The sequence below is a fragment of the Rhinatrema bivittatum genome, chromosome 4 (assembly GCF_901001135.1).
Source record: "Rhinatrema bivittatum chromosome 4, aRhiBiv1.1, whole genome shotgun sequence".
NCBI classification, from domain to species: domain Eukaryota; kingdom Metazoa; phylum Chordata; class Amphibia; order Gymnophiona; family Rhinatrematidae; genus Rhinatrema; species Rhinatrema bivittatum.
This window is the reverse complement of record NC_042618.1, coordinates 430,815,817-430,834,899: the sequence shown is the minus strand read 5'-3', so window position 1 is coordinate 430,834,899 and position 19,083 is coordinate 430,815,817.

Sequence of the window (19,083 nt, the reverse complement as noted above, 5' to 3'; positions counted from 1 at the left end):
CCTGGTGCTGACCTCAGCTTGGACCTGACCTTGTTGTGCGTTATTTATCTTCTCCTTTGGCTCTACAACTTGACTCTCTATATGTAGGGTTTGGTCATCTATGTTCCTGCTGTACCTAGCAGAGAGAGTTGGTAGCTGTAAAAAAGATTTAATTAATAGTTTTGTGATCTAAAACCTTGACATGCATATTGTTTCAAAAAAGGAAATATCTTTATCTAAATGCAGACTTGTGTTTCAAAACTCATCATTCTGCTTTGGAAAGGGTCTGCCAAATCACAGTGACCCTCAATGTTGGTCAGTGGTGACACCACGGGGTGGTTCACAAAAACAGCTGTTTATAGGAGTAAAGTTGAAGCTGAGAACGTGTGATAAAGCAGACTCCTGCTCCAGATCACTCCGTGCTGTCCCTTCTCCTGCCATTGCAGACAGCAGAGGGATCTCTGCACGTGACTGCGCAATAAGGATGGGCAGCATCTCCCTCTCCCTGACGATAGTGCTCATCTCCCATAGCATTCACTGAATCCCCCAAATGTTTATACACATCTAACAGCTTGGGCTGTTCTGGGATCAGCATTCAGGGGTAGATCCATGAGTAAACGAGACCTAAACTGTGGTTGCTTCTGGACGATGAATCCCTCGGGCTCTGCTCCCATGGAAATGACTGTCTGGGGTGGAGAAACTCAAGAAGTCGGTAGCTGCTTCAGTGTATAGCTTTCTTTTTTTGTAAAATAAATTGTGCTTGGGATAGCGCATCTTCTTTCCTTTCTGAGAAATGATTAAAAGAATGTAGATCTTGTGTTTGTATGCTGCAGGGAGGGAGACAGGGCAGGCTGATTTCTTACAGTCACAGGCTTCGGGATTTACTGTTGAGGTATTTTCGTGGCTCTTATATTCCCACCACGCCCAAGACTTTTCTATGCTGATGTAGCCCTGGTGGCCCTCTCTGGGAGTAAGCGGGGCACCTTGCTGGGTAGCGGCTGGCATGCCAAACCCCATTACCTCTGGGCTTGGGTTGGGCGGGGGAAAAGGCTTCCTTTCAAGGCCCCTCCCTCTGGGGCATATTCCTCGCCCTCCTCTAAGTGTCCAGCCACAGACACAGTCACTTCTAACAAAGGCCGATGTCCAGTCTGTACTGACTGTAAAAATAAAAATATTCTACTGAAGAAATCTTAAAAAAAAAAACCAACAACCCCAGTTCACAGATGTGTCCATGATAGATCCAGAATATATTTCAGGGATAATACCGTAGAAAGGTTGAGAGATTGTGATGAAATCCTGGGATCTCTCAGTTCTTCCGCCTCTACTCTCGATTTCTCTGTTCCAGTCGGTGGCCAGCTGTGCCCCCAGCACTCCAGCCAGGCTTCTCTTCCACTCTGGCTCCGGCGGCTCAAAAGAACCTTTTTTTTCCCTCTCCTCTGGCTCCTTGAACCCTCCTCCAGGAATCTGTCGATAGAGCAAACTGCCAAATGTGGCACCCCTTCACACCCCAGGCTCTCGGGGGTACAAGGACACCACTCCCTGGAGTCCAGCCACTCCTCCAGAGCCCCGGCCGCTCCCAAGGATGGGGAAGGAAAACCAGGCCAAGACCCCTCCAACTCGAGGGTTTACCCTCCCATGGATGGCATCCTCTTCTCCTACAACCTCCTGCTGCCGGGTAACCTCTGAAGCCACATACTGGGAAGGGGAGTTCTGTGACCACCTTACGTTTACAAAACCTTTCACGTACACTGTGGCTGATCAGGGAAAAGTGGAAATCTCTTGAATTCTGTAACCTGCCCTAGTAAGTTATTCTAACTGGTTCTGAATTCTTTTCATTATTTTCATGAGCTCTGTGGAAGGGGCAAGTCTTTAGTTTTTGCACAAAGAACATTTGTTCCTTTAATAATTCAAGGTTATCACTGCATATTTCCTTTGGGGCCTGGGAACTTCATTCTCTTTTATTAGGGCATCATTCTGTATCTTGTATTTTTGGAGGTGGGGGAAGGGGAGAGCAGGAAGAAGGTTGCAATGAATATATTTGTGGCTTTTCAAACTTTTAGTGTGTTTTAACGTATTAAATGCGCGCACGTGACAACTTGTGTGTGGGGGAGGGGCAGTGGCCTCTGGTTGCCATGGCGACTGCTCTGAAGGGAAGATTTTTTGGGGGGCTGTGGAAGCAGAATGCCGTATCCAGGAAGATGTCTGGCACCATCAGCCATGCGGCAGGGTGCTGGATCGGCCGTACAGTGTGGTACTGGAGGATGCAGGGCACCTGGCAGCATCGGCCATGCAAGCTTGGCGTTGGAAGCAAACTGCTTTGCTGGGGGGTGGTGGGAAGGTGGGGGTTGGTAGGGCTTAGCCACATTGAATGCAAAGGCTGCTCGATGGGAAGTCTGGGGGAGCAGGCCCTAACGGTTTTTGCCCCGAGAGTGGAGGAGGAGGTAGGCTGCGTCAGCTGCTTGTAGTGGCGGGATTTGGGGAGCAAAATGCCAAGGTTTGTGGCACCAGTGAGTGATGGAGAGATAGGAAGATGAGACAGTGATTAGCAGGGGGTGGGGGGGGGGGGTGAGGAAGGGCTGAGGGTTGAAAAGGAGATTGACGGGGCGGGTGAGGTGGGGGCTTCAGAGAGGAGGAGGTGGCTAGTCTCTCATGGGTTCAAAAAGCATAGCTGGTCGAGAAGATAGTGGACCTGGCTCAGAGGCAAGGTCACTCAACCAGAAATCTCTTCCCCCCATGTGACCCCTCTGACTGTTCCCCTTCATCTCTAACATACTGACAAAAGCCTCTTCGATCGCACACCTTGGAATTAAGGAGAGTCTCACACAAGGCTATCTTCAAACAAACTTTATATTTTACCCAAATCTGGGGATTCCAGTAGTTTAAAGTCAAAATCTTAAAAATCTACTGCTTTCTCAGGGAACACAGCATTAGCAAAACTCTTCCTCCAATATTAAGTTGGATAAGCAGGCAGTGCAAAAATTATGCCCCTTTTTTCCTCAGTTCAGAACAGAATTCAATATTCACCTCGCCCACATAATTCTTCTTAACCACGATCCCATCGGCGTAGCTCAAACACTCCCATAAGGATTCTCATCCGGATGTTGCGACTTAATCCTCCCAGGCTCTGAATGGACACCTCCCAGGAGCCCAGCAAACGTGCACTGGTCTCCCACATCTAGGCTCCACTGGGACTGCAGGACCGGAGGCACTCCGCAAATTTGTAAAGCTCCCCACTCTCCTCCCTGCAGCAGGAATCTCCCAATCCTCACTGAACACCACCTTATATTAACGCCTCCTCGTGGCTCTCCCCCACTCACTCTCTTAAAGGAATATACCAGATCTCCTTGATAACCTGTGCCGCAATTACTTATCATGATAACTCACAAATAGCGGTTAAGGCGCATTCCTCCCAGAACTTCTCTAGGGGAACATTTCTAGTAGCCAGGCCCTATTTAAGAGGACACATATATAGGGATCCTATGGTTTCTCTTACTAAAGGGAATGTACTTTTAACAAGCATGGGGAGGTTCAAAGAGAGTGTCAGTAAAAACAGGTTTGGGTTTTACTCCCCCATATTGGAGCCACAGAGGTTGTGGTCTTGCTGTTTATCATCCTCTAGCATCATCAGTCCTCGTGGATTTTCAGTAAGCCTTTCTTTGGGAAAGGAGCTCTCTATCTACTGCCCTTAATTTTTTTTTTTTTTTTACTAATTATTGAAGTGAGCGGAGTCTGGTTTTCCCTTGAGGGTCTTCCTGCCAGTTGGACCCAATTTCATGTTACTTTACCCGTTTAATCCAATTTTGGAGGCTACCATTGTGAGTCCCTTGTGTGAACTGTGCACAGCGGATTGGGGCATCCCAGTGTTTGCTTAAATCAAGGGTAGGGAAGACCTGCTGTGTTTGCGCTCCTCCTCCAGGGTGTGGGCCTGACAGTGACCTGAAGCAGGGGAGATTCAGCTTTAAATTATCTGTCTTTAGAGCCTATCACCTCAGTTGGGAGACAAGGAAGTTTTTCCACTCTTCCTGTCTCTGTGTTGATGTTTTTTTTTACCCTTTTTGAGTGGCAATCTATTTTCCTTCCCACCTGAAGCTGTGTGCATTTAGTAGCAGGGACTTGGTTACCAAATCCAATGGCAGACAAGGGTCTTTCATTCTGAAAGAATCTGAAGTGTGGAGGAATTCATCCTCGAGGAAAGGATCCCTGCTGATGGCAAAAGGGGGGAAAAAGCTGAAGGCATTAAAAACTGTGAATGCTGCAGACTCAAGAGAGCAGGACTTGAGAGGAGAGTGCCCACCTGGGACTTCACAAGGAAAGCTAAAGTTAACCGCAGAAGACGTCAGGAAGGACGTGAGAACTGGGGCTTTCATGCTGATCAATGGTTGCGACTTTATTATTCCATCATCATTATAGAATAACTTAAGAAACTTGCAGTTTAAAGTTCAATTATTGTATGATTTCCTATTAATCATGTAAAAGACAAGATCCAGATTTCACATTATATACCTTAGATTATGAAAATTGTTACCGTAAATGTTTTGGCACTTTGTTAGTAAGAATTTAATCAAATACATATATGCGTGCCACCCTGTAAACCGTTGTGATGGTGCACTACTAAACGACGGTATAGAAAAGATTTTAAATAAATAAATAAATATTCTAATTGCCCCACAGTGGGGAGACTTACCGTAAATGTTTTGGCACTTTGTTAGTAAGAATGTAATCAAATACATATATGCGTGCCACCCTGTAAACCGTTGTGATGGTGCACTACTAAACGACGGTATAGAAAAGATTTTAAATAAATAAATAAATATTATAATTGCTTCACAGTGGGGAGACTTGCAGTGATTAAACTGGGACTAAAACTGGGACTAAAAAGGGAGAACCGAAATAACTTCAGTGCGAGTAAGCTGACTGAAGGGAGTAACCGGGAAGAGAAAGAGACCAAGTCTTAAAGATGTCAGCTTCCGAAAAGAGGGAGGTCACAAGTTTATTCATCTTTCTGCTGTCCTATTATTTATTGACTCTATTTGAAACTCAAAATCAAGCTGTAAATATTCTTCAGTCATCTAATCAGCCATGAGTAAAAGAAGGTGGAACCTGCTTTGCTTTTCAATGTGCTTTTTGGGATATAAAAGACTGTGATTATTGTTACAAGGATGGAAAGGGGCTTGTACTGGGACTACTGCAAAAGGGAGCTACTGTTCCCCCCCCCACCTCAGGAATTCAGGGAGAGAAGAGAGAACTGCGTGCTGAAAGGACCCATCTCTCTTCCTATGTGTCCCCTGGGTGCAGGTTAAAGGATCCGCCCTGCCCAGGGGTTACACATCCACGAACAAATCAAAAAACAAACCAAAGAAGGCTGGGATTCTGTAAGCTGTGGCTCTCTTGCTGCCGGAGGCCCTCTCTCATATTCCATTTATTTATTTATTTAAAAGAATTTTTTTTTCCGCTCAATCCGGAACAGGCGCTCTGGGCGGTTTCCATAAAAACACATACAGTAAAGCAAGCCGCAACACAAAATGCATAAAATAAAGAATGATCGCTTAAGACATCAACGGACAGCACTACAGTTCTGAAAAGCCTCAGCAAATAAAACCGCCTTGAACCTTTCCTGAAACCACCCCTGGTCCTGAACCAAACGTTGCCCTTTAAGAAGGGCGTTGCCACATAACAGGTCTCTTGCTGTGGCTCCTTTCTAGCCGTGGCTTGTGATCACTGTCTTGTGGCTCAAGGCTCGTCTCTTGCTGCAGCCAGTTCCAATTGAGCTTGAAGCCCAAAGAAACAGCAAAAAAACCTAAAGCAGAACAAAAAAGGGAGCCTTGGGTCAGCATGAGCTTGGGAAACGTCACTATTTATTACACAGGCAGTGTTTTGTCATGCACGGAAATTAGAATTGTCTTACACTGACTCTCTTTTCAACACGGTATGGGAGGATGCTTCTGATTCTAAATAGGGATGTGAATCGTTTTTTAACGATTTAAATTATCGTCCGATAATTTCAAAATCGTCATTAATCGGTAAGGGACTCGATAAATAGGAATTCCCTCGATTTATCGTGAAAAATCGTTAAATCGAGTACGGGAATTATTTGGGGGGAGGGCGGGAAAACCGGCACACCAAAACAACCCCTAAACCCACCCCGACCCTTTAAAACCAATCCTTTACCCTCCCCCACTCTCCCGAACCCCCCCAAAATGTTAAATTACCTGGTGGTCCAGTGGGGAGGTCCCGGCACGATCTCCCGCTCTCGGAACATCGGCGCCATTTTGGCTACCACTGATAAAAATGGCGCCGATGGCCTGATAAAAAAAAAACCCCACCCCGACCCTTTACAAATTACCCCTTTGCTTCTCCCACCCTCCCGACCCCCCCCAAAAACCTTTTGCATGTACCTGGTGGTCTAGCGGGGGGTCCGGGAGCCATCCCTTCAATCATACCTTCGGTGCCGGTGCCGGTGCTGAACTGGTTTTAAAATGGCGCAGATCGCCTTTGCTCTCACTATGTCACAGGGAGCGACCGTCGCTCCCTGTGACAAAGTCAGGGCAAAGGCGATCGACTGCCAGTATGGCGCCGATCGCCTTTGCCCTCACTATGTCACAAGTTATATGGCTATGGCAGGTACCATCAGAGCAGCAGGATTTTTAAATCCTTGCATTTGTGTGGCTAAATTCCAAACGTAGCCAGACAAATGCACTGAACATGGACATCTCTCGGTTTTGGACGTGTTGTAAATCACCTTGGATTATCCTTTTGCACTAGAATGATGACGTATAAATTTGAAGTTAGGTCTTCCTGCATTTGTGGATTTGGCAGTTTCAGAATCCAAAACTGCAAAAACAAAATGGGTCGGATTTTAAAAAGGTTACACGCGTAAAACCGGAGGAAGAGGGAAAAGGGGGGGGGGGGGGGGTTGGGTTGAAGAGATTCTCTACAGAAAAATACTCAGGAGAGAGGGATGGAGGGGTACAAAGAGTGAGAGACAAAATGAAGGAAAAAGAGAAAAGAATACTACAGCGGAAAGAAAAGTGAATAAGAGCATAAGATACAGGAGCAGAGGAAAGGGAGCGGAGTGTCTCTTTGGTGCTGTTACTAGGGATGTGCATTCATTTAGAACGAATTAGGCAAATTGAAATTTCCTAATTCTTTCTGGTTTTGGAGACCCGAATACTGAAACAGATTTTTCCCAAAATTTGGGAAAAATTCATTTTTGGGTTAGCGCGGGGGGAGGATCACATTTATTAAAAAAAACCCCAAATCCAACCCTTCAAATTTACTTAATTACACCCCCCCTTCCATCCCGATCCCTCCCCAAGACTTACTGAAAGCCCTGGTGGTCCAGTGGGGGTCCCGGGAGCGATCTTCTGCTCTCAGGCCGTTGGGCCTGCCAGGAATCAAAATGGCGCCGTGGCCCTTTGCCCTTACCATGTGACAGAGGCTACCAGTGCCATTGGTCGGCCCCTGTCACATGGTAGGAGCAATGGACGGCCAGCGCCATCTTTGAAAATGGCGCTGGCCATCCATTTGGGACTTTGAGCTTTTTGTGGGAGGAGCCTCACTGGACACCTGGGCCTTTTTCGGTTTCAGGGCACGGAGAACCCTGTGTCTGGGACGCCCAGGGATACGGAAGACCTGCACTCAGAGGTGGTGACCCGTTGTAAGAAGTTACTCCGGTGTTATAGTTAAGGGAAAAGGACATTAAGTAGACATCCAGGAAGAAGTTTGTTTGGCTGCCCCTTCCTACCTGCAGTGGAGCAGGATATGAAAATCTGCTTCCGTGGATCCCTCCCATTGGGATTCCAAGGAAAGTCAGAGACAGAAAAATCTAAAATGTGGAAGAACCTGTTAACCATTAGTAACAGAACAGTAAAGATTTTAGAGGATGTTCATCAGGAATCTTCAGCCCCTGAGGAGAAAGAAAAGTTATACTCTCTGTGCAAGGACAGGAGTTTTGGCCATCTGTGGAAGGAATTTTCCTGACCAGCTTAAAGGTTACCCTACCCATTGGGATCTACATCTCATTTAATCCAGGAGGGTGGCACACAAATAGAGGTGAATACTGTAATTGAGAGAAGAGAGACTGTGGTACTGGAAACATATTTATTGTGCTATTTGCAATTAATTTTTATCAGTAAAGAATTTAAATTTGGACACTAATCCAGTGTGTCCAGTGTATTTATTTTGGTATGCAGCACACAGGAATAGAAGTGATCCTTCTAGAGATATTCAGAAGGAAGTTAGTCATCCCTGCACTGGGCCCTGAAAGGACACCTTTCTTCCCCCAGCCAAAAGGATTCACACCCTGGGGAAGGGGCAACAGAGAAGAGCTAGTCAGGGTCCCTTCCCCAAAGAACATAGAAATACTTTTATGGCCCCATCCGTGCTGGACAGGCAGACCAGGGTAGGGGTTACTTAAAATGGTGCCCATCATGGGGCATGGAGTGTGGGGTGTGAAAATGGACAAAATCGATGTGGAAATTGCCGTTAATCAACTAGTTCAATTGATCTTACGTTTTAGGAAAGAACGGTGAAAACTAGAAAAATGGCCACCATTTCTGCTAAAATTACAATTAGCAAGCAAAAGCGCGCCAAACAAGGAGGTAATCAGTGAACATATGGCATCATCAGCCAGGATGATGCTGGGGCATCAGCTCGTCATCACGCAGGCAACTTAGCACAAGGCACAGCCTGTGCAGAGAGAATTCTCACCATTGCAGTCAGTTTGAGTGCAGTAATTGAGAACACCCGTGTCGCAGAACTAAAAAAACATACAATGATGGCCAGCGCCACTCGCTCTGGCATGAGCAACAGTTATCATTCCACCTGTTGCTCAAACGAGGGTTCTGGAGAGTATTGAGGAGCCCACAACAGTGCTGGATCATCAGACTGAGATGACCCCTGTGTGGGAGCCACTTCGGGAGATGCTCTGATCACAACTGAGATGTTAACCTTCTTCACCCCTCATGGGAGACTTAGGATCCCCCTCAAAGGTGCCCAAACGATGGGGGCTTGGGAATGCCGGCACTGCTACACCTTGCAGCTGGTGCAACCCATTCAGCTCCAGTGCTGCAATTGCCTTAGCCTAATGTTCAAGGTGGCCAAGCTAACCAGCACTGTGCCTGCCCTCAGAATTACCACCACTCAGCTAATTACTGTCCTTGAGGGAATCACCGTGAGCTGACGGTCCATTTCACCTTCCGAAGGATCCAATGGCAGTGGGGAATGAGTGAATAGAGAGCCAATGCCCATGGGAGTAAATGTCAGACCAGCAGTTCCAGTGGGTGGAGGACAAACATAGCCACCAAAAGATGCGGTCAAGACCTACCAGACCAGCGGCCTTGGCTCACCATCTATGGCTGAACTGGAATGATTGCCTAGTCTCTCCAACCCGATTGGAGAGACTTGGTGGAGGTAGCAATCCCAATGTGTGAGTCAGAGGCAGAGCTGACTTCTGAAAGAGGTAGGCCTCCCCTTAGGAGACCACTAATTCACGTGTGGCCTCGATGGTCGGGGCAAAGTTTACCTGTGATGTGGCTGGGGAAATTCAACTGAGGAAGGGGTCACTCATCCGATGCAGGATCCACCAGTTCCAGATCTTCCGGAGGAGCCAGAGAGCAAGGCCAATGGAACATGGCAACCAAATGCTGAGTAGCCTGGTTGCGGTTTAATATTGTTCCTCCTGATGTGAATTTGTATGATCCGGAACTAAAGACATATAGAGAGTATTGCATTCAGGCCATGAAAGGGTGCCAAGTTCTATCCAGCTCAGAAGTGTCTTCCATAAGGTCTCCCAGGAGAGAAGCAGTTTGTCAGCTTCTGGACTGCTGGAATCACCGTCCATCCGGTCACCAACACCCAGTGAGTCATCTGTGGCCTTGTCTACCCGCAGCCTGAGAATGCCTACAGTGCTATTTGACCAGCCCCTCCAGCCTGGTGTTCGAAACCAATCCTGGATGTATTCCTGCACCTGCTCTGATCCAAGGAAATTACTAAGTGTCTCCCAAGTGAAGAGGCTGGTGTGCTGAAGATCCAGATGGATTTCGGTTTCCACTACCCATATGTGCTCATGCATATTATGGCTTATGTGGAGCTGAATCGACAGGAGTGGCTACAAGAGGAAGTGGATCAATGGATCACAAAGATTTCCACCATCCCCACCTTCAGGAGGGTCCATCCAGACTACCCGAAGGAGGCGGTCAACCACCCCAGGGAAATGCAGCTGGACTGCAGCATTCGAAAGCGTGCGGCAGTTTACCATCATGTTCTGGGGCCTCCTACAGAGTACAGTATTTAGTGTTTGCTTCTCTGTGGGGTGGCTTTCAACAAGGCTCACCTTGATCACTGTGAACATTACCCTTTTCCCCCCTACTGGCCATGAATAAAATAATAAAGTGTAGTACCTGTAATTTACCCTTTGGGGAAGCAGAGGGTTTGTTAAAGAATGTTACCTCTCTTGTGGTGGGGTGTTGGGACTTTCCTTGCCTAGTGAGGAGGATTTTTTTGTGAGTTTAGACATTACTCTTCCAGACTAAACAGCTTCAATCTGGCCTCGAAGAACAGAAGATCATTGCATCCATCCCTGGTTGGGAAGAGACTTTATTTATTAATTTTCATTGCCATTCAATGGATGGCCACTCAGTAATAAAAATCCCATGAGTTGTACTACATGCAAATATATGCTGTCTGCATTTTTGTTGACAATGCTATTATTGATTTATTGTTTATGCATACTCTTATGTTTCATATAAAATGGAAAAAAACATCTATTAAAATCTCAAAACCTGTTTGAAATTAGTGTCATTGGTTTTATATGCAACTCTCAATCAGGCTGCACTGTTAGCCTGCTATTGGACGCGCGTTTTCCCTTACCCCTTATTCAGTAAGGGGCGGAACGCGCACGTCCAACCTGCCGAACCTAATAGCGCCCTCAACATGCAAATGCATGTTGATGGCCCTATTAGGTATTCGCACGTGATTCAGAAAGTAAAATGTGCAGCCAAGCCGCACATTTTACTTTCAGAAATTAGCGCCTACCCAAAGGTAGGCGCTAATTTCTTCCGGCACCAGGAAAGTGCACAGAAAAGCAGTAAAAACTGCTCCGACTTAATATCATGGCGATATTAAGTCGGAGGTCCCAAAGAGTAAAAAAAGTTAAAAAAAAAAATTGGAAGTCGGCCGGTGGCTGTCGGGTCAAAAACCGGACGCTCAATTTTGCCGGCGTCCGGTTTCCAAGCCCGTGGCTGACAGCGGGCTCGAGAACCGACGCCGGCAAAATTGAGCGTCGGCTGTCAAACCCGCTGACAGCTGCTGCTCCTGTCAAAAAGAAGGTGCTAGGGACGCGCTAGTGTCCCTAGTGCCTCCTTTTGCCCGTTTTTACTGCCAGGCCTAATTTAAATACTGAATCGCGCGCACCGGTGAGTGGCTGGTGCGCGCGCCGGGAGAGCAGGTGTTCGCCCGCTCTCCTGCAGACTTTACTGAATCGGCCTTTTAGTAAAGTAATCATTTTCTTTGTAGGTTTGGTATCAGCAGCTCATCCAGTGTGTTTTAACCTTTTGTTTCAGGAAGAAACCACAGAAGGAGGTGACCATCAACAAAAACTAACCATCATTTCTCTCCCCAGGTTTTGGTAGAGATACTTCTTGTGTCTTTCCAGTAGATGTGAGCGGTGAGTCGAGACCAGAGTCCAGGTGGAAGGTGGACGTTTGCATAATTTGGGTGCATGATTACAGGATGGTGAGAGAGTCCACAGCATTCAAGGGTGGTGGCAGCACCCTCTGTTTGCCAGTGGTGGCAGTACTGGCCTGTTATATTTCATTACTATTCTCCATCCAAAAATACAGTCTCTGCACAGAGAGTCTAAACCCTCTCTCCTTAAGGGGTGAAGACTTCAATGGGTGATCCTCAGATGTAACTTGGTGGAGATCTTACTCAGTTAGTTTTCTCTCCTTTTTCCTTGATCTATTAAAAAAGTTCTCGAATCTCGCGATGGGAGGCATCCGCTTGGAACAGGCAGCACTTGATGTTCCACCCCGAAAGGGCAGGAAGAGGGGCAGCAAAACTCTTCCTCCCAGTTCTTCTAACTATAAGGTCCTTTACCCCCCAAAAAACTGATTGGAAACACCAGAAGACACTTCAGCGGCTCATCATCACTCCTCTGCACTTAAGGAGTGGGATACAGGAGTGGAGTCCCTGACAAGGCCTAAGGACCACAGACAAGATGGAGCCCAAGTCCCCAGATAGGCCAAAACCAAAAGGAGGAAAAAAATGTCCAGACTTCCTCCAAACCTCCAAATTCAACTGTACTGCCCTCAGAACTCTCAGGAGAGAGCTGCTTCTAAATCATCTCAAAGGGGATGACCATTCCAGCCCCCTCAAAGGGAGGGACTGTGAGAAATGGTGCCTCCCCTATTTCCTAACCTACCCTGCACTAGCTGAACGGGGCTTACTGGTAATGTGCCTGGAGAGTCCATTACACATGCAATGGGGGCAGTGCGTACAAATCTTCTGCATGCATATTCATTATGAATATCCTGGAAATCGGTCCTGTTTGTGTTTCCTGAGACAGGAGTTGGCCACACCTGGGCTGGAGAAAGGAGCAGAGCAATTGTTTTCTGCCCTGCAGTACCTGCAGCAATCTCATCCCCACACCCACCCCTTTCCTCAGGAAACCTGCAGGAACCGAGGAGAGGGGTGAGCCTGGCGCATACACTGTGGGCAGCATGTGGGGAGAAACTGGAGAGGGGCTGCAGTAGACACAGCTCAGTCTGCAGCTGTGATTCCAGGACTTGGGACTCAGCTGAGAGTAAATAATGGTGCACAATTCAGGGAGCTGTGACTTATCGGAGGAATGGGAACAAAGTGCCGGGGGGCAGAAAGGGAGGGAGGAAGGGGAAGAATGCTGGGGGGTCTTCCCTGGAAGGGGGAAAAGTGGTGGAGAGAGTGGTGAGAGAGAATATGGATTAGCGGGTGGAGGAAGTGACAAAGTTGATATGCACTATTCCTCCCTCCACCCCCCCCCCCACGTACCAACAGCAATCTCAGGGTGACGAGAGAAAAATTTCCAGATATGCAAATCAATTATAATAGTTTTTTTCTGGATGGTAAACAATACAAACAACAAATGTCATACTGTTTTCCCTGTCATTTATAATCACCCCACATCCCTAAAAATGAGTCATGCGGTTCACATGGAGAAGAGGATGCAGAGCATCCTGTGAGCATTTCTGTCCACAAACGTGAGCTTCAGTTCTTGTCTGAAGACGTTGACATGTGGTGTGGCGTTTACTCCTGGCTCCTCAGGGCCTCCTCCAGCTAATTCCCTCTAAAGGGGCAATTAAAGGATTGGGATCTCCTCTGCCCAACAGAAGACTGTTGTTCATTTGTAGAAAGAGGCTGATGAAATACAGATGTGTGGAAACATTTCCAGTGTTCTGCTCTTGTAGGCTCTTCTTTCTGTTGTACACCAGAAATTATCTTCATATTGTTTGAACGACGTAGGAGTGCTTTAATAATTTAGCAGCTTTATTTTCCTCCACATTTCACAGCTTACATGCACCCTGCAATACCTTGCCCCCATTTGCAAAGTTTGAGCTCACATTTCCTGTGTCCTGCCATAACATGTAACGTAGAGAGGAGGCATTTCAGAAGTTAAAACCCTGTGTCATCCCATCCCATCTCATCCCACCCATCTCTTCCAGCAGTTTGACGGCAGCAGCATGCGTCATCCCTCCCGTGTCATCTTCTAATGATTTACCAGCATCAGCTGGAGAACAGCAAGACTTTTGTAGCAAGGCTGAGTTCCTGTCCTGTAGCTTCTCCTTGCATAACTCCCACACACTCACTTTTCAATTGTTTTCTCTGCTTTCCAAGATGGTTCCAAGACTGTGTTTTCACTTGAAAACTGGTTTGCACACTCTTTGCTTGAGAAAGTGAGCGGAGGCGTGTGCTGTGCTGGCGGTGACCGTTGAAGAGCTGATCGTTTTGCATGGGAGTCTGGGTGTTTGCATGGGGGAATGGGCGCCTGGGTCTGTGAGTAAGAGCCTGTGTGCGTGGTAGAACATGAGGGAGTGACAGCTTGTGTGTGTAAGGGAGTCTTTGAGAGAAAGCGTGAGCCTGTCTGTGTGTGTGTGTGAGAGAGAGAGAGAGAGAGAGAAAGAGGAAGGGAAGAAGATAGGAGAGAGAAGAATCAGAAAGAGAAGAGTGACCCTGGAGAAAGAATTAGGAAAAGACTGACAAGGTGAAAGTGGAAAAAAGAGACCTGGACCAAATGATTAGAAAAATAAAAAGAACAAACAACAAAGGTAAAAAAAAATATTTTGAGATTTTAGCAATTGGAATATGCCATCTTTGGGTATATGCGTGTCTTATAATTTTGTATTTTGCTCTTTAGCCTTCCACTTTTCAGAGTCTGGTTTTTCAGGCTTTCTATTTCAGTTTTGTTTGTATGTTTCTATTTCTAATCTGTAACAGGTGAGGGTTGGTCTGTGTTCTGCCTGTGTGAGTGACAGGTGCTGTGCAGGACTGCTGTGAAGTTTCTCTGTAGAGATTTGTAGTAGTCTGGCTTGTTCTGTTATCCCATTAGGTGGTGTATTAATGTTTTAGGGCTTGGTGTAGTATTTGCATTGCTTCTTTTTCACAAGGTTGCTGTTATTTGAGTCCTGAGAGACAGCGCTGTGATTGTTTGGTATGGCAAGGTTCTAGGTGCCTTTGTTTTGCAGTGGTTTGTTTTACTTCACAAAATGTTTAGCAGTGGAGAGGGTCTTTTTTTTTTTTTGGGTAAATTTGAATATAGCTTTCTTTCGTGTTGGGTTTACTATATTGTTATGGTAATTCCGTTTATTCATGGCTTTCTGAGGGCCAAGCCCACACCCAGCACACATTACTAAAAATGTAATTCCAAAGGGGTTTGAAGTGTCTTTTTTTGCAGGATTTTCTGGTTGGCATCACAGCAGTGCATGTAAATATAATATGCATCTTATAAATGATATTTTGCCTCAGAAGACTGTACTTTTGAATGTTCTTTTTTCATGTAAAATCTGTTATAAATGCATAACTGAAATGTGTGTGTGCGTCTGTAGAGTGTGTGTGTGTGTGTGTGTGTGTGTGTGTGTGTGGGTGTGGGTGGCTAATATCCTTCCCTTGACCATGGGTTCAATTTGGGGGGGTGTCAGTTTTTAAAAATATAGATTGCTGGAAGGAACTGGGCTTTTTTTGAGACTGAATAATGTCGGGGGGGGGGGGGGGGGCAGCACAGAAATTGTTCGCACAGGGCAGCGAAAAAGCTAGCACCGGCCCTGGAGGCCTGCGAGGCCACAGCAGAGCCCATCCTGCCACAGCTGGAAGATACACGTGCTGCAGGGAAAGTGCACGAGGGCATCAGTTATCCCATGGGCCAGTTTTGAAAAAAATCCTCCCCCGGGCCGAGATTTTCCTGCAATCCAGCCCTGCTTGTATCAACCCAGGCACAGTTGGAAACGCCTGTTGCGAAGACTGGAGAGATCGAGAAGGGGGCATAATCTACTAATGGGTCAACTAACTACTTTGGAATGCCTGAACAGTAAGCTTTGAAGATTGTACAAAGAGTCTTGAGTGATCGGATGTGCTGTCTGAGCCCCCATGTCAGATAAAGACAAAAGTCAGAACTTTAATAAAATACTCTTCCTGCTCCCGCCTGACCTGAATACAAGAGACAGAAAGAAGTTAAATCAGTTTCTACCCAGAGTCACTGCCCCAGACACTCCACATGAATATTTCATGAAGTAGCGATAAATAATTCTCTTGTGATGGAAGATGAGAGAGCAGTCCCGTGAACGTGTGGGAAGCTGAAACCCAACCAGCACTTACATTCAGAGGCTTCCTGGCACAGACCCGACACCTCTCAGTTCTGCCATTCAGCATGAGATCACGCAAATGCTGCATCACAAACCCTGTGCAAAGGAGCTCAGCTCACGACTCACTCAGCAGAGCTCTTCTAACCCCCCATGGCTGCCTGCTGCACATTTTATAAATGCATGATCGCAATAGAGTGAACAGATGCAGGCAGATAAGCTGCCCTTAAAGCAGAAATTGAAACCATGACAGAAGGAAAATGTGGGAGGGAGGGTCTGGAAGCCAAATTTAGACTGTTAGGTAGAAAACTGAAAGCCAGAACCTCCAGGGTAGCATTCTCCGATATGCTTCCTGTTCCTCGTGCAGGAGCCCAGAGGCAGGCAGAGATCCAAAGTCTCAATGCGTGAATGAGACGATGGTGCAGGGAAGAAGGATTCAGTTTTGTAAAGATCTGGGGAACCTTTTGGGGAAGGGGAGCCTTTTCCAAAGTGACGGGCTCCACCTTAACCTGGGTGGAACCAGACTGCTGGCGCTAACCTTTGAAAAGGAGATAGAGCAGCTTTTAAACTAGAACAAAGGAGAAGGCAGACAGTCACTCAGCAGCGCATGGTTCGGAGGGAGGTATCTTTGAAGGATACTAATGAAGCAGGAGAGTTAGGGCATCCCAAAAGAGAGGTTTCAATAAAAGCAAACGTAGTCCATGTGCTTATAAGTAAAGAATCACATGAGCTAAAAGATTCCAAGTTAGCCCTGTCAATTAAAAAGCAGGCTGTTAATTTAAGCAAAAAACACACTTTGAAATATCTATATTGCCAGAAGTCTGAGAAGTAAGATGGGAGAGATAGAGTGTATAGCAGTGAATGATGAGATACACTTAATTGGCATCTCAGAGACATGGTGGAAGGAGGATAAGCAATAGGATAATGCCATACCAGGGTATAAATTATATCACAATGATAGGGAGGAGCAACTTGGTGTGTGTGTGTGTGAGGGGGGAGGCTATGTCCGGGAGGGCATAGAATCCAATAGGATAAGGATCCTGCAAGAGACTAAATGCACAGTAGAATATTTATGGGTAGAAATTCCATGTGTGTTGAGTAAGAGTATAGTGACAGGAGTATACTACCGTCTACCTGGTCAAAATGATGAGATGGACGGTGAAATGCTAAGAGAAATTAGGAAAGCTAACCAAATTGGTAGGGCGGTAATAATGGGAGATTTCAATTATCCCAATATTGACTGGGTAAATGTAACATCATGACATGCTAGAGAGATGAAGTTCTTGGATGGAATAAATGACAACTTTATGGAGTAATTGGTTCAGGAACTGATGAGAGAGGGAACTATTTTAGATCTATTTCTTAGTGGAGCGCAGACTTTGGAGAGAGAACTAACCATGGTGGGGCCCCTTGGCAATAGTGATAATAATTTTTATTTATTTATTTAGCATTTGTTTATATACCGAGGTACAGCTGACAATGCCTTCACTCCGGTTTACATTACAACGAACCAGTTACATTTGAATTCATAACATTAAAACAGAGATTGAAACAGAACATTAACTTAATAAAAGTTAATAAGTACATTGAACATTAGATAAGAATGTATGCAACGCTTGAGGTTGACGGTTGAAGCCGTTAATGAGAAGGAAGGTTTCTGCAAGTCGGGGCGAGTGTCAGAAGGATTGCTGGAATAAAAAGGAGCGAGAGGTGGATATGAAAAGGATTTATGCTCTGTTATCAATGGGTGCACAGTCATTGTAAGACTGTGAGAGTAGCCATTCTTTAAGTTCTTTTTAAAAGATTTAAGATTTTCTTGTGAATTGAGGTGTAGAGGTAATGAGTTCCATAATTTTGGACCGACTATAGAGATGGCTCTATTTCTGGTGGAGGAAAGTTTGGCTTGTGGTAATGAAGGGACATCCAGTTGAATTTTATATGTAGATCTTGTTGTACGTGATGATTTATGCAGATGTATAATATTGTCCAGGGCAGTGAAGTCTGCTTTGTGAATTGTCTTATGTAGAATTGTGATGACTTTGTACTCTATTCTTTTTTTAACAGGTAGCCAATGTAAGTTGTGGAGTACTGGGGATATATGGTCGGATTTTCTTTTACCAGTCAGGACTCTGGCAGCTGCATTTTGGAGTAACTGCAGTGGTCTTAAGGTTGCATTGGGAAGGCCAATTAGAAGGGAGTTGCAGTAGTCTATACTGGAGAAGATGAGGGTTTGAAGAACGGTTCTGAAATCCCGGGGGTGAAGCAGCGGTTTTAGGTGTTTGAGTATTTGAATTTTGAAGAAGCCTTCTCTTGTTTTTGTTGCGATGTGTTTTTTAAGATTTAGCTCATTATCTAGCCAGAAACCCAGATCTTTAACGTTGTCTTTGAGTTGGATTTGAATGTTGTCAAATTGGAAGGGAGGAGTGTATGTTATACCAGAGTTTTTTCTTTAATAATGATAATTAATAATGATAATTAATAATTTAATAATGATCAAATTTGAATTAGTGACTGGAAGGGGGAGAATAAATAAATCCACAGCTTTAGCATTAAACTTTCAAAAGGGAAACTTTTATAAAATGAGAAAAATAGAAAAATCAGCAAAGGTGCAGCTGCAAAGGTTGCGAGTGTACAATAGTGTGAGAGAGGGAGAGACTGGGGTCGTGAATCTGTGCAGACTTGTCTAACAAAGTAAGATAAATATTACAGTATGGGTAGGAATATGTTTGATATAGTTATATTGGCAACAGTTTCATGCTTATATTTCTAAAATGTTACAATACCTTGTGTGGCTCTGTCAATAGAGCAAAATGGTATAAATATTGATTATGGGGTAACAATCTCCCTCAGTCCTTCTGCATATTGCAGTACTTCCTGGAACATCCTTCAAACTCTATTCTACAGGAAAAAAAAACTTTTATAAGTGGATAGGATGTGTCTTGATTTCCCACAGTGCTGGACTGGGGTCACCGAGTCAGAGGCCACTCATCCTCCCAGGCTTTATTTATTTATTTATTATGTATATTCTGCTTTTAAGGCACTTCAAAGTGGATTACATTCTCTTGTAGCTTTCCAGATATTGGGCAGTCAGCTACTCTAGTGATAGCATAGCTGTCATGGTATTCTGGCTCCCCTGTTGCTTGATCAAGGCTGCCATGAACTGGGAACTGGAGCGGAGGATGTTAAAGCACTTGTTGCTGCATTAGGAAACTGCATGTTTGCAACCCTCCTGCATAGCATCTGACCTTGATGGAGGCGGTGCTGCAGCTTGTGCTTG